Source organism: Haliaeetus albicilla, chromosome 24 (assembly GCF_947461875.1).
Source record: "Haliaeetus albicilla chromosome 24, bHalAlb1.1, whole genome shotgun sequence".
Taxonomy (NCBI): domain Eukaryota; kingdom Metazoa; phylum Chordata; class Aves; order Accipitriformes; family Accipitridae; genus Haliaeetus; species Haliaeetus albicilla.
In genome coordinates, this window is record NC_091506.1 from 3,983,985 (window position 1) to 4,000,935 (window position 16,951).

General features: G+C 40.4%; 1 protein-coding gene across 10 annotated transcripts in view; it reads right to left on the reverse strand.

Moving 5' to 3' along the window:
• Positions 1-16,951, reverse strand: part of CHL1 (cell adhesion molecule L1 like) — a 141,161-nt gene that overhangs the window by 85,579 nt on the left and 38,631 nt on the right. Inside the window, exon 1 of one of the 10 annotated variants that reach the window (XM_069811823.1) lies at positions 8,236-8,397. The exons of 8 other annotated variants lie outside the window; for them this stretch is intronic. The gene's annotated coding sequence lies outside the window, so the exon portion shown is untranslated. Of the gene's footprint in view, positions 1-6,826; positions 7,232-8,235; positions 8,398-16,951 lie in introns of those variants that run through there. One more of the 10 variants, XM_069811820.1, reaches the window with a different exon arrangement.

Genomic DNA, 16,951 nt, shown 5'->3' on the forward strand with positions numbered 1-16,951 from the left:
GCAAGTTGCATGAAAGCTGGCTTGGAAGGATAAAGGAATAAGATAACTATCCAGACACAAAAAGGGGCTGCAAAGGTGAAAGAGGACACAAATAGCTTTAAGAAAGAAATTGCAAAGACGGGACCTCTCATCTCGGCTACTGTTGTTATATTATGAACGTGGCATCCCTTTACAGCTCCCTGGCCACCACAGACACTGTATGGCAAATCCCTCCGGCACAGTGTGTGCACACGGATGGCCCAATGCTTATCTTTCCCCATCTAACATAACCTTTCTTCTATATATCCCATGTTTGAAACATACTGAAAAAGCAGTTATCGAGGACTGGTTCAGCTTTAGGAAGAGGTTAGCCCAAAGCCAAAGTGCATACCAGAAGTCAGATAACATTCATGATGCATATGAGCAGCCATCCATGAGGACACACGATGACATGACGTACAGCTGGGAGCTGCTGAGGAAAGAAATGTGCCAGAAGCAACGCTTAGGTGACTTTTACACTCGTAAATTAAAACGGTACAAGTAGAGAGCGGAGAGAAGACTCTTTGAGTTACAGCATATTAAAGGCTTACTGACACTGAAGTAATAAGAAATAATGAATATTTAACTTCCATTTCATATTAAAAAACCTATTAATGTTTTATTTTGTCATCCATAATGAAACAAGAAATTAGGCTAGTGATTCCTAATGATATATATGGGGCACTAGCAAAATTGCTGGACCTAAACAAAGGCTCTCGTTAGTAAAGGCAGGCAGGAGTGGGCAGCCGAGGTCCACATCAGTCTGCGTTTTGACTCTGCCAGCTTCATACACAAACCAGCACTTCTCCTGCACTCACTGAAATGTTTGCGAGGCAGAACATGAGCTCAGCAAAGGACAATGTGGATCACAAATCTCAAATCTGACCTTGTCGCTGCAGTCCTTTGCTTTCCCAAATCATTGTGGCGCTTTTAATTAAGGAGATGGTCTTGGACTGCAGGCAGAAATTGAGATCCTAACTCTGACAGACTTTATATGTGATCTTACTGAACCATTTTGCACCCAGCCATGATGTACATTCTTCTTCCATCTTTTGGACACCTTCTCTATCCATAAAGTTTCTCAGGATGGGACCTGCATGCAATGAGTATGCTCCTTGGACTTCCCATGGGATAAACATGTCTATTCTAATAACAATACATTTAATCACGGCCTGAAAGTACTATTTAAGCCTTATTCTGAGGTGCATTTGTTCCACATTTGCCAGAAAATCCAGGCTTTTGATTACAAACAAAAGGATGCTTAAATCGGCCCTGTACCAGTTCATAAATGTTACACGGAGGTTTAACAGAAGAATTGACAATGCCTCTGAGCCTATAAAAATAATTAATTAAAGTGCACAAAACCCAAGTAATATGAGTAAGTATCCAGGACATTCAGCAAGGTGAAATTATTGGAATTCAAGGCTTTGTAAGAGCTGAGCGGGGAACACCGCCCGCTCCTGCACAGCGCTGTGGGCACACAGCTTCCACGCTTAGCGGGCTTTCCAGGACGGACAAAATGACACCGGGAAACCAGGATAGAAATGAAAGCGACTGCCACTTGGGTTCCCAACATTCACAGCTGCTCTAAAAAACAGGGAACAGGAGGGACTGGGGACACACAGAGGAGCTCCAGTCATGGCTCCGGCCTGGAGGTGGCTGGTGGGAGCTAGAAGGCCCGTGCAATAAAACACAACTGAAATAAAATCCGGGACTTTCCTTTCTGGAGGAATCAGTGACAATGACAAAAAAAACAGAAGTTCTCCAGCTATTCCTTCCTCCTGCTTCCAACAGACATGATAAGGCCACGCTGGCAGCACCGATGCCTGCCTCGGTGCAGCGGCCCACCTCCATGGCACACCTCAGGCCTCGCCGCCTCACAGGCCTCACCCTGCCAAAAGGAGCAAAAAATGCTCACTATTTACTCCTTCGGTGCTTTTCCCTCTTCTCGTTCCGCCAGAGAACAAAACCGGCACTGGAGAAGGATCCTGACTTGCTGAAAATCCAGGGCAGTGTGGATAAGCAAGCCTGGGGGACACGTCTGAATTTCAGATTATAACAATTTTACTAACTTGGGTTTGGCTAATAGAGGTTTTACTGCAGCGCGCTTCCCTGCTATACTTCAATCATTTATTACATGACAGGACCTACGAATGCAGATGTACTTTGCATATACTATTACTTATCAAGAGCATTTAGTAATAAGACCCTCTGGAGAGCACATTATGAAAGATTATAGACTAATTTGACCAAAGATGACCCTGGAGAATACTAGTGCTTCGGTGAAGAAGACATACATGACTGCTGCTACAGCCTAAGATGAGTCAGGGAAGACTAGTGACAGGGTTAAAGCCTTCTGCTTTGGATTCTCTATAGTCTAAACTGGTCACTAATCCCTAAAAATTCTATTTATTTGCATTAACGTACTAGTGAGGCAATATTCGCTTTAGCCTATTGCACAAAATAATTTGAAACGTTTCTTCTAAATCTGGTTCAATTTCATTTCTCAATGCTAACCCACCTTTATTTCATAATATACCAGTAGCCTAATTAATATTTAGTGCTTATTACATAGGCTTAGTCTCATAAGAATCAAGTCTGAAAAACAACTTCCACAGGACCCTGGTTAAGGTGCTTAACCTTCCCTTTCAATATATGTAGTGCACCTCTGGCTTGCAATGGATTTAGGTCAAGCTGATTTGCTTCTATTATCATACATTGACTTTTATTGTAAGTTAAAAAAGAAAAATAAGTGTATCATTATCTCTGCAAATGGGGTGTTTATTTCCTCTCCATCTTCTCATGGTTTTCCTCTGCACTTTATGTCTACAAGGCATAAAGTACAGAGCAATTTTCAAACACAAAGTTTCTGAATTTAATCTAAACTAAGCCCCATGTCCAATTTGGTAACAAATCACTGGAATGTAACTATTCACACTTGGTAAATACTCCATGATTGTAATTACATACCTAAAAATCATAACATGATAGTGTTAACTGATGCTTCATAACAGATTTTTCTACCATTCTATACATAGAATACATCTGATATGTCTACACGTGATTGCTCTGTTTGGCCTTAGGCTAGAAATTAAAGGCCAATCTTTCAAACTATTTCTTCCCATTATAAATGTTTCTACCGGGAAAATTGAACACTTTCTTTCACATTTGAAGACCTTTGAATTCCAACCACAGAGCTAATAAATACATCTTCAATTAACTTATTTTCTGGAAGTAACCAACTTGTTTTGTACTGCAACACACATCACCCCTGAATGGCTCGTGACTTTGGGAAGTTAAGCTGCTAAACTTCAAAGGACTCTTCTATAGCAAGAATCATCTAACAGCCAATTTTCTTCCTAGTCCTTTTCCATAGCCTTTCTAACTGCAACTGAGGCAGAAAAGTATGGTTGGAAATGTCACTCATACTCCCAACCACTCTGATAGAGCTGGATAAAACAAAAATACTTTCAGATTCATTTCCATGTCTAAGACTGAATAAAGTCACCTTTCCGGAGTCCTGGAGCATCCTTCAAACCTTCCCTTCTGGGAAAGAGCTGGCCATCAGCATGTCCTCCTTTTACAGAAATCAACTCTGAAAATTAGGCTAAGCTTTCCTTATTGCCAGAGCAAATCTGGGGCATCTTTTCCACGAGGAAAAACTCACAGAGCTCATGAAAGCCAACGGGGCCTCTCTGCACCCACGGAGAGCCTGAAACCCTCTGAGAGCGTGTGGCGAGGGGCAACAGCACAGCGACCGCGCTGGCTGTCTCGGCCGCTTCAAAGGCAGCGCTCTGGCTAGGGGCTTGGGAACCCTGTACCACTGGTAATTACCATCCAGCTCGCCTCTGCAGCAGGAGGATCCCTGCTGACTTTACTACCAAAAGATGCAGTATTTTTAATATTAAACAGCCACAGGGGGAAAAAAAGAGGGAGGGGGAGGGAGGGAAAAAAAAAAAAAGACTGTTAAATTCATAAGTTTCTGTGCCTAAAGGGGATCAACTTAATTCTAAAAATATCCCAGTTTGGACATGTTATGGACAGCTCTCATAACTCAGGTGTCAGCTCAGACAGCCGAGCTGAATATACACAAATTCCTCACCCAACACACACAACTGTCTTTTCTTTAGCAAGGCAGCCAGCAGTTCTGCTGGCATACTCTGGAAAAAATTGAGAAGATCCCACCTAACCATAGCTTTTTCTGCATAGCTACATATTCAGTTGACTCTGTGCACAGTTTACAGTGAGGGAGTGTGGTTTCAGTCACTGTTTTCATCAAATGTGATTTTTTTGCAAATGCAAAAGCCTGTCCAAGGAGGCTTAAAACTTGCTTTCTGGAAGCAGCAGTGCAAAAAATCCTAATCACACCGATGCTCATGGAAAATAAGGTGAATTCTTTTAGAAAAATCAAATTTATAGTCACTGAAATTTCCCCCTCATCTTTTGGTGTTATCTGCTTAGCAATAGGCCTGACCTGGCCTCCCACAGATAAATGGAAAAAAAATGATAGATCTAATGGCAGAAAAATATCTCCTTTAATATGAAAACCTAAATATGCCAGTGTGGAGCATTTTGAAGATAGTTTTATCCTACTGAATCTTGTTATCCAAACAGAGAAACGTCAGCAGTGTGTTAAGCAGACAGGAAAGCTGGAAGACTCATTAAGCCACATTTAAAATATGAGAACATGCAAAATTGAATATTTTCCAGGATCATTACAATAAAACTTAATTACAGAATTCAGGTTTATCTGTGTCACCCAATGTCACAATACTTCAAGACAGATGATGAGGGGAAAAGGCAAAACATCCCCAACAACTGCATTTAGTGTCACAGTAGTATCTGCATTATTCATCATCAGTTGTGCAATGACAGATCCAAAATAATTAGTATTACTCACGTTAAGTTATGCAATTCACCCGCCTAAAAGAGGAGCCGTAAAGAAATGCAAACTAATTATAAGCCAGTCACACGCTCTGCTGCTGATGCATAGCCACCTCAGACCGACACTGCTGTGAGTGCCAGCCTGGTGCCTATGCTGGAAAGCTACAGCAGACCAAACCTCCAGCTTTGAGTGAGGAGAAAGACCAAACCTCATTAACACCATATTGTGACCAAAAATGCAGCTATCAAAACAGAGAAGTAAACAGATTCCAAACTCAGGTGTGTACCTTACAGTGTAGTCAAACCTCTGACCGTACATTTAAAAAAAAAAAAAAAAAAATAGAAGAGAGAGAAAAAAATCTTTCTTTTTTAATAGTCAAACCTCAAAAACACAGCATCTACCTTAGAATAAGACAATTCACCACCACAAATGTCTCTTTTCCTTATAAAGACAACTGATGTGTACCCGTTCCTGCTCATTAATGTATGCATCCAACACAGCAGAACAGCGCTGGTCACCAAAATGAGCAGCACCGCACGTGTCCTGCATCACTCCAGAGATACCCCAGGGCAGGCAAAAACTCTCACTAAACCCCTAGATTATTTGACATCAATTCAGCACCACCAGACTCAGACCCCAGAGCAAGAAGAACAGCCTCACCATAATGCTGTCTTTTCAGGAAGGCTGAGAGAAGGAGATAGAAGAAAAAATCCAATACAGGTTTGGGAGGTTTATCCAGCAGGAAAATAGGGAAAGACTCAAGATGGGTGTGTAAGAGCTGCAGTTCAGAGGAGACAGAAATTCATCTCAAGACCTAAGAAAACATATATATATTCTGAAGGTTCAGTTACTTCCCCCCCCTTACAGAGTATAATTTTCTTCCTGTTAATTTTCCTTCAGCTGTCATACACATGAAAATTTACTCACATCTTACCAGCAAGACATATTTCTGTTTCATCTTGAGATACAAGCCCTTAAGCACTATTGAATGGGTTTTCCAAGAGAAAGAATTTACCTGAGGCAAAATTGCTCTGCTTATACTTTGTAAAGAAAAATATTGGTTTACCACTGCAAAACACACACCTGTGGAACATAAACCTACGTGTTCCACATAAAGACCTGGCTTCAAGGGTGGAGACAGACAAGAATACAAGACACTTTAATAGAGACAAAAGGAATCAATACCTAAAATTAGAATCGATTCTGTGATTGGTAAATAGAATATTCCCCTTCTTTCCCAAACTCGGGGCAAATAAGGCTATTATGCAAACTTTGTAAAATAAATCATAGCATTTCTTCTATTCAATCACACCTAACAGCAGATAGAAAGAAAACTTATATTATTTTCCACAGTTTCATACATGAGTAGTATGTATTGACACTCATGGCAACATGTATAATATTCATCGACATACAAGTCCATTTTCCCCATCGCATCTTCTTATTGCAACCCAAAAATGCACTGGGATCTACTCAAGGATTTTGTCCCTCTGCCTCAGATCAGATGAAGTGAGAACTTTATTTGTGCTGGCTTCCACAGAACATGCTCGAGAAGAAGAGAGTTCATCCAAATTTGTTGGGATTTAGATGATGGTATGTCAACCTGAATTCGTATTTTGATGTTTATGAGAAAATAACTGTTCTTTTTTCTTTTCAGGTACATTTTTCTGCCCTCCCCAGTTTCAACGACCATTAAGCAATGGATTACTTTCCCTCCTTATTCTTCCTTCATTCTCTCTACCTGTCTCACATAAACTTCTTAACGTGAGAGTTTTCTAGTAACAGGAATAAAATATGTATATTTTATTTAAGTTCCTTTATTCTGAGCTTTCAGGACAACAACCTAGGACACAGTCCCATTAAGTGTGGTATCTCTACAAGGACCTCTGTCTGAAAAGATAATTGACATTTACTTTTACTTACTGTCCATATAGAGCCAAAGGTGGAATGACCACTAAGGTATCATGAAAGTTAGCAAGAGGTTAATGTTGACTTCAGCAGAGTTTGGATCCCTCCTCCATAAGGAATTGCAAAAGACTATAGCACAGTTTTGATGAATCTTGAATATCTGGAAGCACATATAACTGGACTCTTCCCAGTTTATTTTTCTCTCAAGGTCCAAAGAAGAAAAATGAATAATTGAACACAGGAAGCAAAAATATATCAGTGCACCCAACCAAATAGAAAAATTCAGTAAAGGTTCCTCAAATAAGGATCAGAAGCTATGAGAAATAACCATGAAAGACACTGCCTTGATGCACAGCTCTCTCCATTTATTGAAAAGACAGAAAGAAGCTGGTTCCACTCAGAAGGAGGCAAAAAAGGCTGTCAGTCAAAACCTGGCACGTACCGCAGCAGCTAAACACGGAGCTCATTAGGCGTGAGAGCCTGCACATTACTGGTGGTTTCACCTACCCGTGCCAGCTGAGACTATTCAAGGTTGCAAATGGTTGTAGTAGGATACTCTAAAAATCCGATAAATGCTTAAAAGGGTCTGCTTTTCAGCAGATGAAGTTAGTGTTTTCTGAAAGGTGGGTTTCTACAGAGCACCTGAATTTAGGTTCATCAAAACTGAAGCACTCCACACCAGAAAGATACTTTGTAAAGAAAGTCTGGTGTATTTGGTCAGCAAACAACTGGCAAAAATCAAATTCCTGTATGACCAAGATGACAGAAATCTTAAAAGGAATTGTTCCAGTAAAGGCTATTCTATACGTGTTTTAACAAGCAAAAAGCACCAGACACTTGAGAATAAACTCAGATGTCTCAGCTTTGCACTAGCTTAACATTTGTCACTTCAACTCTGCCTCATTGGCATATTGAGCTATGAAGGGATGTCAGGCATAGCTGTGCCCTAGGAGCTCACAGCTTGCAGGGGAACAGCCACGAGAGGTCAAAAAAGCAGGTTTTATTGAGAAAGAAAAAGAAAGAAAAAATAAAAACAAAACCCCCCAAAACCACAAAACATCTGGGCTGAGATAGAAATTCAGAAATACTGAATAGAAAAAAACCCTGATCTTATACAAAGATGTGCTTTAAAGAAGGCTCTGTGATACAAAACAGCAAAGAGAGCAAAGGAAGATGGAGAGACAAACATAGATACGAAATACCAGCTACAGCCCACGCATCAACAGATCACAAACATTTCACCAAAGTGGTCTGATAGATCACTGCGATGCCCAAGTCCTGCCTCGCACACCATAAACAGCACACTGGAACAAGAGGACGATATTTCACATATGCTCCTGTCTGGTGACCCCAGTGGTTAACCATCCATTTGACAGCCAAAACCTGCTTTAGATCAGCTTTTAATCAACTCGGAAATTTCAAACCTTCTTCGGGGTAGCCTCAGTGCTCCTCCTCCTCCTCCTCTTCACTGCTCAGGATGGCTGTAGGTGCTTTTGTTGGACCCCGTCCCTCTTCCAGGACGATGCCACCTCCCTTCCTCCCACCTCACCAGGACCTCAGCGATGGGCTGAGGCTGCAGCTCTGCCTCTGCAACACAGAGGAGCTTCTACAAGAAATCATGACTATTTCAGAGAATTTAACCTGAAATGCTCTGCAGATGCAATGAATGGCCATTTAAGTAGTGAGTCATCCTTTCTCAGATCCTTTTAAGGAACTTAGCTGGCACATTTTCAAGGCATATTTCTTAATACTTAGTTTTGCAATTTTCAGGGTGATACATCCCAGAGCTGGAAACATGGATCATATGGCAGCAGAACCACATTTGTCAAGGGGAAAGCATTTAGCACTATATTTTCCTATATGTGGTACTTGGAAAGCCTGATCTTAAAATATCTGGGCTTCTGCCCTTTACGCAATGAACTCTTTTAAAAAAGTCAGCTGAACTCGGCCAAGAAAGATTTTTAATTCTGTCTTCCATTACAGCCAAGCAAATTAGATTTAAAATATTTTTAAAATGCATTCCCAAACTCAGCTCATTACTGTCTTTGACTGTCATAGCAATCTCAAGCTTTTCCAATGCTTTACTTTTTCATTTTTCTCAGGTACCAGCATCCTATTGCCTATATCTGCACTAACTTTTGAGGAGGGTTTCTAGGAGGCTCTATGTAGTGCATAAGTAACTAAAACTACCCAAGTATGATCACTTCCAACAAGTACATACTAGGCTATGATGGCCTCTAACAGAGTTTCTGTTAGCTCAATATGAAAGGACCTTCTACATGTGGATTATTCTACGCTGAATGTACCCAGGCTGCAAATCTGTGTTACAGAGATGACCAGGTTCCCTTCAGGGAGATCTCAAGATTCACCAGAAGACCCTCTACCAACTTATGAGATGTGGCACCTTTTCTTTTTATTAAATTTTCAATCAGTAGACTATTTTTGATTATTCTAAATTCTGTAGCCCATGTCAGTGTGCACCTGCCTTTGATACGTCAGCAAATTGCTGTCTCTCTGCAACTGACTGTTGAAATAATGCCTGTAAGTATTTTTAGCCCTCTTTTCAAATAGGCAATGGGTTGCAGATGGGTGAAAGTGACAGACTTAAAGACAGAAAAACCCACAACTGAGTCAGAGAAATCTGACAAGTCATCTAAACCCAAGGATTTTATCACTGGAAATAGGAAGAAAAGAGATTTGGTCTCATGTCTTGCTCTAAAACAAGTAAATGATGTTATCTGACGCATCCAGATCACTAATTTGGACAACTCAGCAGCGAACTGAACAACCACCTACACAGGAACAATCAAAAAATAACAATTCATAATAATTTATTAAAATATATCCTTATGTTATGATTACTTGTTGTCAATGAAATGAGGTATGATGACTAGTCCTGGAAGTCTGAAGAGATCAATACCAAACTAATATTCCTATGTATACACACAGTAATGGTACGGGGATTAACACCTCATTAGTCCATAAGGAGCAGGGTGCCAACCTGTGCTTTGGATGTCAGAGCTCATTACATGGTAATATAGAATACAATATTTATTCTTTCTATCATATATATATAGTATATAAATATATATGATATACAGACATGGTCTGTAAAGGACACCATTCACATCAAGAAGATGAATCAATTGGATTAATTAGATATTTTATGACTGAAAATCTTTATTCTTTGCAGGTTTACCAGGCTGCAGTAAAACATTCTCTTACCCTTTCACACATACACAGAAAAAAATCCCAAATAAATCCAATTCTTTTAACCTTTCATCTAAAATATTATTCTCTACTTCTTACTATTTTCACAGAAATATGATCATTTTTTGGATATATTTCTCATCGACTGACGGCACAACATTCATTTGCTGCCTCGTGGCACAATCAACTTCCCATCAGCAGCATCCTGACTACGGCTGTCAACTCCTGTGGGATCCAGGGCGGCACTTTTCCATCAGACACAACATTAAATGACTGGTCACTTGATTTGCAAGTGTGAGAATGACTTTGAACAGAAAATGGAGTGAAGAGAAACTGAAGCTCAAGTTAATCCTAATACCAAGCAACCTTTTCTCACTGATTTTTAATACTTACTACAAGAAGGAAAAATAAAGTTTCAGGTCTGGACATTGCCAGCAAACCACAGGGAGTCCAAAGGCTACAGCTCAGGATGGGAACTTCAAAAAATATGTCAAAAGCATTAGCAGTTCAGAGGGAGACGAATGACTATGTTTGTATTCAAGCCCATTTGCTAAAGAAAGCGTTTAATAATGAGTGGCATCAAGAGCTGGTCTCCTTTTTTCTTAGCTGCAAAGCCAAAAGTTTTGCAAGTGCTTTCTTAGTATCGCTATTTCAGTGCTTCCACTAGCGCCTTGACAACACTGACATACTGAAATCTTTGATAAAGCCGCTGCTTCCCAAAACGCTCTTTTAAAAAGTAAAATGCCTTGATTATCATCTTGAGAACATCAGGGTGAAGTTATCACTTATTCAACGGATGCCAGGCTTGGTTTTCAGAGTTTTACAGAAAAATGCTCAACTACCCGAACTCCCCCCACAGTGACCCCCAGCTCCCCTCCAGCCCCCCCAAGGGAGGTGCACCGTCCCCCATCGGCGAGGTCTGACTCTGTCCTTGGCCACCAGCCCTGGGGACAGGGCAGGGGACCCCAGGGGCGTTGGGGGACCCTGTGTACAACCCCCCCTTCCCGGGAATTCACCCACCACACTTGCATGTAAAAGCTCCAGCATAAGCCCTTCAGAGAGAAGTGAAAATCCTGTGTAATGAGCAGGGGTTTGGCAAAACCTGTGCATCTCTATTTGGGGGATAAAGGTTATAATGTTGAAATAGTTTGGTTTGATGAGGACTTCTTTTTTCATTTGCAAAGGAAAGATTGCTATTTTCTGGGACAGCTTGCTGGAGAAATGGGGCTTTTTACACTTGTGCAGCCTCTCCCATCCATCCAAACCCCTAAATCGCTGGCAAACAGGGAACTTTCAAAGGAAAGAAACTCAAACTAGTGCCTCCACTGAGAGAAAGGACATTGTAAATTCTGTTTGAGAGCAGCTGACTGGCAAATCTCAATATATTTACTGGCAAGCCAGTCAGCCTGTACGTAACATAGGCTGTGAGTAACCCAGTATTATCTCCTGCCTGCTGGGGAAGACACAAAATGCACGAGCACTGCCCCGTGCAGAGTAATTGGGAATGCAAGTCAGTAGGAAAGCAAATCAGGCTTTTAAGTTCACAGGTTACAGAAAGGCTCCATTTCTAATTACCTGGAGAGAATTACTTTCCCTGTTATTTTGTGCTGTATGGGTATTATTAACTTTTTACATAAATCTGCATTGTAGAAAAGTAAACCAAATCTGGTTAATGAAAAAAACCACCCTATAGGGACAGAGCAGTTCAACAGATGATCAGAAAGGCCTTTTGCATCATTAATCTGCATGATTTCATGATACTGCCTTGGATAGAATTAAGAAAAAATAAGTATTTTGCTAATGTGGGCGTGAAGCATGCTTCAAAAGGTCTGTCCCTCCCCCAAAACTAGTTCGCCCAGAACCACTGCACAGCAACAAAGACTTACTCAAATTTGAAACTAAATCATTAACCAGAAAGCACTCAGTGGGAAAGCACTTCTTGCCCAATATAAGAAGTTTCATAGCCATCACGTCTGTAGCCTGCCATTTGTTCATTAATTTTCAAATGAGGGATTATGAGCATAGACAACGTCTCTTTGTCTTCCAGCGTGGCACACTGAGGATATAACGCTGAGTCCCTTATTAGTGGGTGTCCTCCTCACCCCTCGCTCAGAGACAGAACTTCTCATATGACGACAGAAACCACGCAGTGACCTCCAGCCAACGCAAGCTGTCGGGTAACCAGCTAACAAAAAAATGTTTATTTCACAGCAGCATCTTCCAAGCTCTCAGTATGTGCAAAATCTGCCGTGGCAGCATCCCTGCACCCTCACACCTCAGGCCTTTCCGACAGCCCTTCTTCTACATTTATCAAAGCTCCAACCCTCATCAGATGCAGAAATCTACTGAGCATCTGTCAGGTGTCTGCATGCTATGCGGCAGATTATAGAAAAGCAACCCTTTGGAAAAAGCATGCCTATTAAATCCGGAAGAGCGATAACAGTATCGAAGTTCTTGAATTTAATGAGGCAACATCACTTAGGGCTGACTCTTACTAAATGTATATAAGGAAATAATTCCCTTGTAATGAACTCATGCGGCAACTGGCTTTGCCCTTTCTGCATGCTAATGATAATAAATTCCATCCAAATTATTTCAGGCACGGTGTAGCTGGTATACTGTACTTACCCTCAGCCCTGTATGCAAGGACAAAACAACAGCTACACTAAAGGGGAAAAGGTGCATTAGGCCACTTAGTAAGAACTCTTTTTCTTCTTTTGCCATATTCAGACACGATCAGCGATTTTTTGGGGGAAGTCTATAAAATGCTAAGCTTGGCAGGGAACTGTTTAGAAGCAAATGACTTTTTTCAAAGGTAGTAGTGACAAAATGTGCAAAGTGAGGTATCTCCAAGAAATATCTGCCCGCCTGGGAATCCTACTTCTACACAGCCAAGGAAGATGGTACAGCCAAATAAACAGATGACTAAACACGGGCTGTCAGTACAATTGAACAACAATCTATCTTACAGCTACACAGGAATAACTTCTACTGCAACCAATTTTGATCTAGCATGACAGGATGGGTTTTGAGGAAATCTGTCAATAGTATAACAGCATTTAAAGAAAATGCCCAAGTAATTTGTCACATCTCTGTCAAGCCAGGTTCAGGCACGCAAGTCATTCTGTAGCGAGACATCAGCTTTCAGAAATGGGAGTTGCAATGACTTTCAAGGCTTAAGATTCTAAAACGTGGTTGATTTGGTTAGCCAAGGTATAATTTTGTAAGTCTACTCAGCGTACTCGGGTGGCACGGAAAACAGGAGTCCACAGGGAGACGTACCATGCATCCATAATGCATGATAAAATGACGAAGGAGAAAGCAGCAGTCCTTTCAGACAAACATTAACTTCTGCACACATTTTCCTGTTGCTACCCTAAGCACTTGTCATACATGGGAGACATGAGCACTTTGCAAAGCATATGTGGTTTGGGCAGAGAAACGGAGGGCCGATACTAATAAGAGCTGGCACGTTGCCACGGCTCGGGCTGATGAGGAGGGAATTTGTGAACACCGCCTCTGTCGACTCATCACCGGATGGATGCCGTGTGTTTTGTTTGTTCTTTTTTGGAAAAATGTCAGTTCAGTTAATCCAATCAAGGATGGATCTGGGTGTCAGAATCAGTTTTCAGACTGTCAGAAAATAAAGCAAGTCATCATCACTTAAAGACTGAGTTACTGTTGCCTCAAGATAAAATATTGTTAATACAAATAATTTCGTTCACAAATCATATCTCTTTATGTAATCATTTTTCTTTTCAAAATCTTCCTAGTTACCACAAACTACATTCAAAGAAAACTGTAATTCCAATTTCTAGTCTGATCATTTTCTTAGTTTTTATTAACTTAGTATTTTACCTGATAAGAAGAAAAAAAAAAAAAATTGGGGGGGGGGGGTGTCCTATTCTTCTTCTTCAGCTGACTCTTTTGGTTTTGCCCCACTGACTTCATTAGGGTCCTCACACCTTAGGAGTGTTATTTACGTGAACTGGCCTCAGGACTTTTCCAAACTAAATGCCAGTGGTAAATTAATTCTTTAATCCTCTTTATGCCACAGGATGCAAAGCTGTACACATAACATCTGCTTATCTACTTTTTGCTATTAATTATTACATTTTTAATCACTTTCCATTCTCTAGCATTTACTTATGCTATTCTGTCAAAGAATGAATTTAGAAAAAGAATTCAATAGCTCAGCCACTTTCAGAAAATTAATTTATCTTTTCATTTCATGGAGGGTACTGTGTTGTTTGTTTTTAAAATAGTTTCCTTTATTCCAAAGTACAGAACGGTATGCACCCTGTTATCAAATCTGCCTCAGAAATACTTAACTGGACAGTGGCATTGCAGAAAAGGTGAGTGCTCTTCATAGAAGAGTGAAATACATTAATGTTCAAGTCTATGGGGGCAGGACTTGGAAAGAGAAAAAACTACTAAAACATAACAAAAATAAGCTATATTTTTTTCAAGAGAATCTTATAACTCATGGTTTATGACATCTTTTTAATAAATTTATTATACTTAACATTCATTTATTATTCCAATACTCTCTACAGTGGACATCAGAGTACTGCACTATACTACACGCTGTCCAAATCTATAACTAATATTGCAACCAATGCATTAATTTATTGCATCCATATTCATATATAGTGTTGTGGTAAAGCCTCAAGATTGTACACATATTTTTTCCCACACGTAAAAAACCCTTCACAAAACAAACCATGCATTTTAAGAGCTCATTTTGATAACAACTTCCCATTTCAAAAGTTGGCCCAAATCTAATTTTTATTATCTCATCTAACCAGAGTGTTGGAAAGGACTTCAAGAGGTCACCTACTCTGTTGGCAGACTCAACCTCAGCTCTGTCAGTCCTGGATGTACCCACCGAGGGATTGCTCCTTCCCAGCAGCTGGAGCCTCAGCGGCCACCCCGGCAACCTCAGGCTGGGCTTGCTGGATCGGTCACTGGCTAGTGTCTCTCCAGTGTCCATCCTCACTCATTCATGCCACAGTTCTGGCCTTCCTCCCTATCCACAATGGAAACTGGCCTCTTTACATTTGCCTTTTCTACATCTGAGGACTTGCTCCTCCCCCACCACACTTCTCTATTTTTTTTTTTGGTTTATTATTATTTTTTTCTTTTGACTTATTTCAACCAAAATGGATCTGCATTTCCCCAGGGTGAAGACTAGCAAAAACATACTGGTTTCTTGTGCACATAATACAAATCCTTAAGCTCTTTTCCTGGAAGAGCTCTGTCTCCCTTCCCCTCCAAATTCAGTACAGGATGGCTCCTGTCTCAAGGACATGCCCTTTGCCATCATCATGAAAAAAAAAACCATCACGGCGTTATCAAGCTATAAGCCTCTAAATATCCCAGTGCACACCAACTTCGGAGACATTTGACAGCTTAACCCTCACCACCCCTCTAACCCCCACGTGTCGGATGCTCAGACTGCCAAAAGATCAACTCCCCGTCACTCTCATTCCTACTGCTGTTAGAATTGAGATTCACCATCTCGGAATGACTAATCATCACCTAAGCAAGGCTGCTGGAGCGGGACATTCCCTGCCGGAGCAAGGCTCAGACACCAGGACTGCAAAAAGATGCTGAAAACACAGCCAGGAAGGTAATGCAATCAGAGAACATAACCACAACCGCGGTGCGCGTACAGAAACCATATTAATGCTGTATGGTTAATATGGCTTCGGTGCGTAATACAAAAATACGAATCTTCAAGTCTTCCAGTTCAACTAATGAAGACTAATTAAGCAATAAGAAATACTTCATATAAATCTTAATGAGTTTTTCTAACCCCTCAGTAGTTGAATTGACTGTCATTAATCAAAAAAATAAAGATGGTCATTTACTAAAGAACCTTTTCCTTTTGATGACAAGATCCGCCCTTCCTACCTTTCCTGCAAAAAGGGATTTAAAAGGTAAAGGGAAACATTGCCCATTACCTAATAGGGAGAGAATAGCAAATCACGTTCCACATATAAAAGGTTGGCATATTCAATACCTTTTTTCCTTATGTCTTCACAAAAAGATGTTTTACAGTGTCCAGACTCTCAATATAATTCATTTTAACTAGGAGCCTGGAACACAAGCTGAGCAGAGAGTTAAAGACTGCGTGGGTAAGATACAACTGAGTAAGTTATTAAAGACTAAATTTATTTTGAAATACTTCAAGTATCAGATGAAGTTCTCTTTAAACTATTAGTAATTACTTTTTAGTACTCTCAGGGAATGGCTGAGGTCCCGGAGGGTAAGAGGTGGTCAAACACAGCAGCTATTATTAGAAATGGGAAAAAGGAAGACTACACAGTCTAGATTCAGTACATAGAAAGACCCAGGAACAAATGATTAAACAATGAAATTATAAGCACCCAGAGGAATATAAAGTGATAAGAAACTGCCAAAATATATTTGTGAAGAACTAATCATGTCAGCCCAGTCATTTATTTATTTTTTTTATCAAGATAATTGCCCTATCATAAGAAGGAATTAGATGTGATACATTTTGAATAGACAAACATATTCCTCTATCACAGGAAGGCAGATTTACCAACTTCTTATTTTAGACTAACAATAAACACATTCAAAGAATGGTTTTCAACTGTCTGCTTCCAAATCGAGGGAACACACCAGTGTATCTCCACAGGTGTTTGCACCTGGTGCCATATTTTCATGAGTAACTTAGGTCACATGTAGTGTGGAGGATCTGCAAACACTCTGGAGAATAGCAGTAGCATAACAAATTATCTCAGCTTATTGGGAAAAAAACCATATCTGAAATCATGAAGATAATTTAATAAAAAGATATGCAAAGTCCTGCCTACTTTGGAAATAATCAAGTGCAAATTCTCAAATGGCTTTATCGGGAAGGTAACAATAGAGAGTGAAGAGGGAGGTTAGCAAGGATAA